At 33.5% G+C, this 9,604-nt stretch overlaps 1 pseudogene; it reads right to left on the bottom strand.

Moving 5' to 3' along the window:
* Positions 1–8,843: 8,843 nt before the first annotated feature.
* The window catches only part of LOC137639789 (probable serine/threonine-protein kinase kinX), a 62,276-nt pseudogene continuing 61,515 nt past the window's right edge, over positions 8,844–9,604 (bottom strand).

The following is a 9,604-nucleotide window of genomic DNA, read 5'->3' as shown; positions in this document are numbered from 1 at the left end:
GCTTAAGCTCTAAAACCATAATATAGCAAATATGAGAAAATGGCAATGATGATAGAAAGGCAAAGATGACAGAAAGGCAAAGGTGATAGAAAGGCAATGGAGAGAAACACAAAAAAAAAAAAAGAGAAAGATGATAGAAAGGCAAAGAAGAGAAAGGCAAATATGATAGAAAGGCAAAGAAGAGAAAGGCAAATATGATAGAAAGGCAAAGATGACAGACAGGCAAAAGAGAGAAAGGCATATAAAACAGAAAGGCAAAGGAGAAAATGGTAAAGATGTTAGAAAGGCAAAGGAGAGAAAGCCATGGATGATAAAAAGGCAGAAATGATAGAAAGCCAAAGATGATAGAAAGGCAAAGGAAAGAAAGCCAAGGATGATAGAAAGGCAAAGGAGAGAAAGGCAGGAGGAATCTGCCAAAGACCAGAGAGGCCAGAGCCTCGGGTATACCTCCTACATGCCAATAATGTCCGAGGACTCGCGTGTGTGTGTGTGTCCGGGAGTTGTGATCCTATGCGATAAGGCACATACTAAAACAGGTCCTGTCTTCCTTGTAGGCCTACTCACTTACGCGACCTATGAGAGAGAGAGAGAGAGAGAGAGAGAGAGAGAGAAAAAAAAATCTTTCCTTTTACATACAATATATTCTCTTTTCTGAAACATGATCCTTCAAAGATTAGAACATATTGTGATAAAATATACTATTAAGAGAGAGAGAGAGAGAGAGAGAGAGAGAGAGAGAGAGAGAATGTATCCTTCTATAAACAATATATTTCTCCTTTCTAAAACATGATTTTTCAAAGATTAGAACATATTGTGATAGAATATACTATTGAGAGAGAGAGAGAGAGAGAGAGAGAGAGAGAGAGAGAGTCTCTCCAAGCTCCTCCAAATATGTTACTTCATCTTAAAAAAAAAAGTGACAAGCGTGACAGACATAATTTGTTATACAGAGAAAAAACTATCCCAACAAGGCAGATTCGTTATCTGTTCATTAGTCATATGGGAAGAACAAACAACATCAGATCAACTGACCGTGACAGACAGACGATTAATTATTCAATCGACAGGTCTGATGGCTTTGGAAGAGGTTGAACAAACTTAGGTTGATTATAGCACATATATATAAGTATTTATGTGAATTTACATACATTCATACACATATACAGGGTACATACTATATGTATGTATGTATATGTATATGTATATGTATATATATATATATATATATTGCTAAATATCAGGCTAATATAATAACTGTCTTCGAAGAGACATTTAAAAATATATACGCATTGACCATATATATATATATATATATATATGGGTATGTGTGTGTGTGTGTGTAGAAATCACACAGCAGACAAACGATAAGCATAAAACATTTATGATACCCACAAAATCAAAATTCAAGACTTGACTGGAGTTATATATGTATAAAATAACAATGAAAAAAAACCAATATATAATTCGTGTGACTTACGACACCCCTTTTTCAGATCATCATTTAAAGCCAGATTAGCTTTAATTAAGCAGCGAGATGACAATTGTGACAGAGACCAATGTCTTGTTATTCGACGAAACCATATTCTGTTCAGGGAAACGGGATACTGATGAATATATATAATAATAATGATGTTATTCATATCATAGTAACAATTAATAATACCAATCGCTACTAACATGAACGAAAACAATGAGATATGTAATTAAAAACATGGTTTTAATCATTTACAGTATAAAGGATAGCTTTAGAGAACTAGTCAATTGCTACAAAAAGTCAAGCGGGGTCAAATATATGCTCCCCTAAAATTTTGCTCAATAATAATAATAATAATAATAATAATAATAATAATAATAATAATAATAATAATAATATCCGGAGCCCACCACTAAAAACTATCAGTCTCTGAAGACTATGATTTAAAAATAATAATAATAATAATAATAATAATAATATTAAAAATACTACTACTACTACTACTAATAATAATAATAATAATAATAATAATAATACTTGGCCATAACGTTCTGTTTTATGAAAAATTAAAGCGTTCTAATCTTCTATTATCAATAATAAAAATCATTGTTTATAACAATAACCAAAATAACAATTACAATAACATTACGGAATATATCAATACACCCACCATTACTAACATTACAACAGAAACCTTTTCAATTCTTTCTATATTACCAAACGCGACCTTGACCCCTGACCTTGAGGACACTTGTTACAGAGATGTCCCCCAGCATGCAACTCTTGCAAGCACAATTGAATGCGCAATGACAAACGTCGTAAATAAGGGAAGGGAGGCTGAATTAAACAAAGCAAATAGACCTTGGCGAGAAGAAGAGAGTGACCTAAGTATTGTCTCGTATTAAAATGTCAACACACTGGCTATTATTGATGGGGCTAAATTTATCTGATGCTGCAGGTTTAAACAAAGAGAGAGAGAGAGAGAGAGAGAGAGAGAGAGAGAGAGTGTGTGTGTGTGTGTGTTTTTGAGAAAGAAATGTGTCTGATATATTTAAAGTTTGAGAGAGTGGTGTCTGTCTCTCTCTCTCTCTCTCTCTCTCTCTCTCTCGCTGTATATATATATATATATATATATATCTTTCAAAAGCATTATTCTCGCCTTTATGTGTGGTAAGAATCATGAGAGAGAGAGAGAGAGAGAGAGAGAGAGAGAGAGAGAGAGCTATGTTTGTTTTTTTAGAAAATCTCTCTCTCTCTCTCTCTCTCTCTCTCTCTCTCTCACGATTACTTTCTGTTTTTTACATGTAGCAGGAATCGTGAAAAGACAGCGAGAGTGAAAATAAAAAAAAGTTTATCCAGCGTATCAGACCCACATAGGCCTAAAAGGGGTCGCGGCCTTAAAAACACGAGGAGTGGGACTCATAAAAATGCTTAGGCCTACGCCAAATATGAAATATAACGAAGTGGTGTTTCGAAGACAGATAATACGTAAATGGAAAAATATCTTGACCAATCATTGACCACGTATAAAACCTCGGGGACCGATAAGGATATGACCTAAAGATTTGAAATAGGCCTGTTCAATTTAAAGCCAATTTTGGATTATTTTTGTTGAGCTAGGTGACTCTCTCTCTCTCTCTCTCTCTCTCTCTCTCTCTCTCTCCTTTAAAATTATTTCCAACCAAAGAAAATTAAATGTATATATAAATTACCTTATACACACACACACACACACACACATATATATATATATATATATGTATATAAGGTAATTTATATATACATCTAATTTTCTTTGGTTGGAAATAATTTTAAAGGAGAGAAAGAGAGAGAGAGAGAGAGAGAGAGAGAGAGAGAGAGAAATGTGCGTGCGCGTAAGAGCGCGCGCGTAGAGCATATATCTGTTTATTCTTTGTAAAAGTCATTAATACCTTAAAAACAAGTAACCTATAAAATAAACACAACTAAGCAATAAATACATTTTTCCCTTACCATTCAAATCATCAGAGATTATTATCAGCTTAAGCTCTATATCCATAATAAAGCAAAGATGATAGAAAGGCAATGATGATAGAAAGGCAAAGATGACAGAAAGGCAAAGATGATAGAAAGGCAAAAAAAAAAAGAGAAAGAAAGATGATAAAGAGGCAAAGAAGAGAAAGGCAATGATGACAGACAGGCAAATGAGAGAAAGGTATATAAAATAGAAAGGCAAAGGAGAAAATGGTAAAGAAGATAGAAAGGCAAGGGAGAGAAAGCCAAGGATGATGTAAAAAGGTAGAGATGATAGAAATAAAAGGATGATAGAAAGGCAAAGGAGAGAAAGCCAAGGATGATACAAAGGCAAAAGAGAGAAATCCAAGGATGATAGAAAGGCAAAGGAGAGAAAGCCAAGAGTCATAGAAAGGCTAAGATGATAGAAAGGCAAAGTGGAGAAAGGCAGGAGGAATCTGCCAAAGATCAGAGAGGCCAGAGCCTCAGGTATACCTCCTTCTACATGCCAATAATGTCCGAGGACTCGCGTGTGTGTGTCCGGGAGTTGTGATCCTATGCGATAAGGCACATACTAAAACAGGTCCTGTCTTCCTTGTAGGCCTACTCACTTACGCGACCTATGAGAGAGAGAGAGAGAGAGAGAGAGAGAGAAATGTTTCCTTTTATAAACCATATATTCCTCCTTTCTGAAATATGATTCTTCAAAGCTTAGAACATATTGTGATAGAATATACTATTGAGAGAGAGAGAGAGAGAGAGAGAGAGAGAGAGAGAGGGGTTTCCTTAAACAACATCTTTCTCCTTTCTGAAACATGTTCCTTCAAAGATTTGTATAAGAGAATGAGAGAGAGAGAGAGAGAGAGAGAGAGTGTGTGTCTCTCCAAGCTCCTCCAAATATGTTACTTCATCTTAAAAAAAAGTGACAAGCGTGACAGACATAATTTGTTATACAGAGAAAAACTATCCCAACAAGGCAGATTCGTTATCTGTTCATTAGTCATAAGGGAAGAAGAACAAACATAACATCAGATCAACTGACCGTGACAGACAGACGATTAATTATTCAATCGACAGGTCTGATGGCTTTGGAAGAGGTTGAACAAACTTAAGTTGATTATAGCACATATATAAATGGTTATGTGAATGCATACATACATACATACATACACACATATATATATACATACATATATATATATATATATATGTATATATATATATATGTATATATATATATATATATATATACATATACACACTCAAAAACATATATATTTCTAAATATCCGGCTAATATAATAACAGTCCTCAAAAACATTTAAAAATATATGCGCAGTAATCGTGTGTGTGTTTGTATATTTGTGTATATATATATATATATATATATATATACAGTGTGTGTGTGCAAAAATCACGAGCTAACACGAAATGATCATGAAATATATATTATAGCAAAAAATTGAAAAGTTAAAAAGACTTAATTGGAGTTAACAGTATATTATGTATAAAATAACAATGAAAAAGAAGCTAATATATAATTCGTATGACTTGCGACACCCACTTTTTTAGATCATCATTTAAAACCATATTAGCTTTAACTAAGCAGCGAGATGACGATTGTGACAGAGATTAATATCTTGTTATTCGACGAAACCATATTCTGTTCAGGGAAATGGGATACTGATGAATATATATAATAAGAATGATGTTATTCATATCATAGTAACAATTAATAATACCAATCGCTACTAACATGAACGAAAACAATGAGATATGTAATTAAAAAACATGGTTTTAATCATTTACAGTATAAAGGATAGCTTTAGAGAACTAGTCAATTGCTACAAAAAGTCAAGCGGGGTCAAATATATGCTCCCCTAAAATTTTGCTCAATAATAATAATAATAATAATAATAATAATAATAATAATAATAATAATAATAATAATAATAATATCCGGAGCCCACCACTAAAAACTATCAGTCTCTGAAGACTATGATTTAAAAATAATAATAATAATAATAATAATAATAATATTAAAAATACTACTACTACTACTAATAATAATAATAATAATAATAATAATAATAATACTTGGCCATAACGTTCTGTTTTATGAAAAATTAAAGCGTTCTAATCTTCTATTATCAATAATAAAAATCATTGTTTATAACAATAACCAAAATAACAATTACAATAACATTACGGAATATATCAATACACCCACCATTACTAACATTACAACAGAAACCTTTTCAATTCTTTCTATATTACCAAACGCGACCTTGACCCCTGACCTTGAGGACACTTGTTACAGAGATGTCCCCCAGCATGCAACTCTTGCAAGCACAATTGAATGCGCAATGACAAACGTCGTAAATAAGGGAAGGGAGGCTGAATTAAACAAAGCAAATAGACCTTGGCGAGAAGAAGAGAGTGACCTAAGTATTGTCTCGTATTAAAATGTCAACACACTGGCTATTATTGATGGGGCTAAATTTATCTGATGCTGCAGGTTTAAACAAAGAGAGAGAGAGAGAGAGAGAGAGAGAGAGAGAGAGTGTGTGTGTGTGTGTGTGTTTTTGAGAAAGAAATGTGTCTGATATATTTAAAGTTTGAGAGAGTGGTGTCTGTCTGTCTCTCTCTCTCTCTCTCTCTCTCTCTCTCTCTCTCTCGCTGTATATATATATATATATATATATCTTTCAAAAGCATTATTCTCGCCTTTATGTGTGGTAAGAATCATGAGAGAGAGAGAGAGAGAGAGAGAGAGAGAGAGAGAGAGCTATGTTTGTTTTTTTAGAAAATCTCTCTCTCTCTCTCTCTCTCTCTCTCTCTCTCTCACGATTACTTTCTGTTTTTTACATGTAGCAGGAATCGTGAAAAGACAGCGAGAGTGAAAATAAAAAAAAGTTTATCCAATATTGAAAAAATCTAAATAAAGGTTTATCTAATCTAAATAAATATAAAAAATAAATTTATCTAATCTTTAAAAAAATAAAATATATTCTAAAATAATAAAAGGTTTATCTAATCTTTATAAAAAACTGAAAAAGTTTATCTAATCTTTATAAAAACTGAAAAGTTTATCCTATCTTTATAAAAACTGAAAAAGTTTATCTAATCCTTATAAAAACTGAAAAAGTTTATCTAATCCTTATAAAAACTGAAAAAGTTTATCTAATCCTTATAAAAACTGAAAAAGTTTATCTAATCCTTATAAAAACTGAAAAAGTTTATCTAATCTTTATAAAAACTGAAAGTTTATCTAATCTTAATAAAAACTGAAAAGTTTATCTAACCTTGAAAAGAATAGAAATTTATTTAAACCCCCCAAAAATAATTTTTTTGTTATAAAATCCTTAATATAATTGAAAAAAAAAAGATTAATCTATAAAAATCGAAAATTCCTGGCGGCCCAACACGCAAGAGGCAGAAACATATTGTTCACACTCCATCAGTTAGATTAATTGGTGTAAAATTACAATTAGCATTGTGTTAAACGGGATATTTCTCGCTCAGAACCTTTCGGGCCGATTCCCACGCTAGGCCTAAAGTAATCTCTCTCTCTCTCTCTCTCTCTCTCTCTCTCTCTCTCTCTCTCTCTCAATAGAAGATGGTACATACGTTATTGCTCAACTTAAAGCTTTTAGCATATAAAGGAGCATTATTGATTTTTGGAAAAATAGTCTCTCTCTCTCTCTCTCTCTCTCTCTCTCTCTCTCTCTCTCTCTCACACACACACAAAATACGATTATTTCGTTATGCTAAGCTTTAAACACTTCGCAGGCTTTTCTAAAATAAGACGGTTTGAAGAATTCCTTCTATCCCACGGGAAAAAGTATTTTTTCCAGTCATCAGAGAAACACAAAAAAACAAATTTACCGTAATAACTTAGAATAAATATATGAAAATGATCATATGAAAACTAATATCTATTGTAATTCGATTATCTGGGCATTTTAAGATCTATGAAAGCTGTAAAAAGCTATTTATATAATCAACTTTTCTGAACAACATTTTTGGCGTAATTTCATAATTTACTACTGCAGTAATTATGATCAGGGATGGGAAGCATTCTTCTGCCATAATAGAATCTTCTGCCATTACAAAATTTTCTGCCATTACAGAATCTTCTGCCATTACAGAATCTTCTGACATTATTGAATCTTCTGCCATTATAGAATCTTTTGCCATTATAGAATCTTCTGCCATTACAGAACCTTCTGCCATTACAGAATCTTCTGCCATTACAGAATCTTCTGCCATTATAGAATTTTCTGCCATTACAGAATCTTCTGCCATTACAGAATCTTCTGCCTTTACAGAATCTTCTGCCATTACAGAATCTTCTGCCTTTACAGAATCTTATGCCATTACAGAATCTTCTGCCATTACAGAATCTTCTGCCATTACAGAATCTTATGCCTTTACAGAATCTTATGCCTTTACAGAATCTTCTGCCATTACAGAATCTTATGCCTTTACAGAATCTTATGCCTTTACAGAATCTTCTGCCATTACAGAATCTTATGCCTTTACAGAATCTTATGCCTTTACAGAATCTTCTGCCATTACAGAATCTTATGCCTTTACAGAATCTTATGCCATTACAGAATCTTCTGCCATTACAGAATCTTATGCCTTTACAGAATCTTATGCCTTTACAGAATCTTCTGCCATTACAGAATCTTCTGCCTTTACAGAATCTTATGCCATTACAGAATCTTCTGCCATTACAGAATCTTCTGCCTTTACAGAATCTTCTGCCTTTACAGAATCTTATGCCATTACAGAATCTTCTGCCTTTACAGAATCTTATGCCATTACAGAATCTTATGCCATTACAGAATCTTATGCCATTACAGAATCTTCTGCCATTACAGAATCTTCTGCCTTTACAGAATCTTATGCCATTACAGAATCTTCTGCCATTACAGAATCTTCTGCCATTACAGAATCTTCTGCCATACAGAATCTTCTGCCTTTACAGAATCTTCTGCCTTTACAGAATCTTCTGCCTTTACAGAATCTTCTGCCTATACAGAATCTTATGCCATTACAGAATCTTCTGCCTTTACAGAATCTTCTGCCATTACAGAATCTTCTGCCTTTACAGAATCTTATGCCATTACAGAATCTTCTGCCATTACAGAATCTTCTGCCATTACAGAATCTTATGCCATTACAGAATCTTCTGCCTTTACAGAATCTTCTGCCTATACAGAATCTTCTGCCATTACAGAATCTTCTGCCTTTACAGAATCTTCTGCCATTACAGAATCTTCTGCCTATACAGAATCTTCTGCCATTACAGAATCTTCTGCCTTTACAGAATCTTCTGCCATTACAGAATCTTATGCCTTTACAGAATCTTATGCCATTACAGAATCTTCTGCCATTACAGAATCTTCTGCCATTACAGAATCTTCTGCCATTACAGAATCTTCTGCCTTTACAGAATCTTCTGCCATTACAGAATCTTCTGCCATTACAGAATCTTCTGCCATTACAGAATCTTCTGCCTTTACAGAATCTTCTGCCATTACAGAATCTTCTGCCATTACAGAATCTTCTGCCATTACAGAATCTTCTGCCTTTACAGAATCTTATGCCATTACAGAATCTTCTGCCATTACAGAATCTTATGCCATTACAGAATCTTCTGCCTTTACAGAATCTTCTGCCATTACAGAATCTTCTGCCTTTACAGAATCTTATGCCATTACAGAATCTTCTGCCATTACAGAATCTTCTGCCATTACAGAATCTTCTGCCTTTACAGAATCTTATGCCATTACAGAATCTTCTGCCATTACAGAATCTTCTGCCTTTACAGAATCTTCTGCCATTACAGAATCTTCTGCCTTTACAGAATCTTCTGCCTATACAGAATCTTCTGCCTTTACAGAATCTTCTGCCTATACAGAATCTTCTGCCTATACAGAATCTTCTGCCTTTACAGAATCTTCTGCCTTTACAGAATCTTCTGCCTTTACAGAATCTTCTGCCTATACAGAATCTTCTGCCTTTACAGAATCTTCTGCCTATACAGAATCTTCTGCCTTTACAGAATCTTCTGCCTTTACAGAATCTTCTGCCTATACAGAATCTTCTGCCTTTACAGAATCTTACA

The sequence above is a fragment of the Palaemon carinicauda genome, chromosome 4 (assembly GCF_036898095.1).
Source record: "Palaemon carinicauda isolate YSFRI2023 chromosome 4, ASM3689809v2, whole genome shotgun sequence".
Classification (NCBI taxonomy): domain Eukaryota; kingdom Metazoa; phylum Arthropoda; class Malacostraca; order Decapoda; family Palaemonidae; genus Palaemon; species Palaemon carinicauda.
The sequence above is the reverse complement of the archived record's forward strand: the minus strand, read 5'-3'. Positions and strand labels throughout refer to the sequence as shown.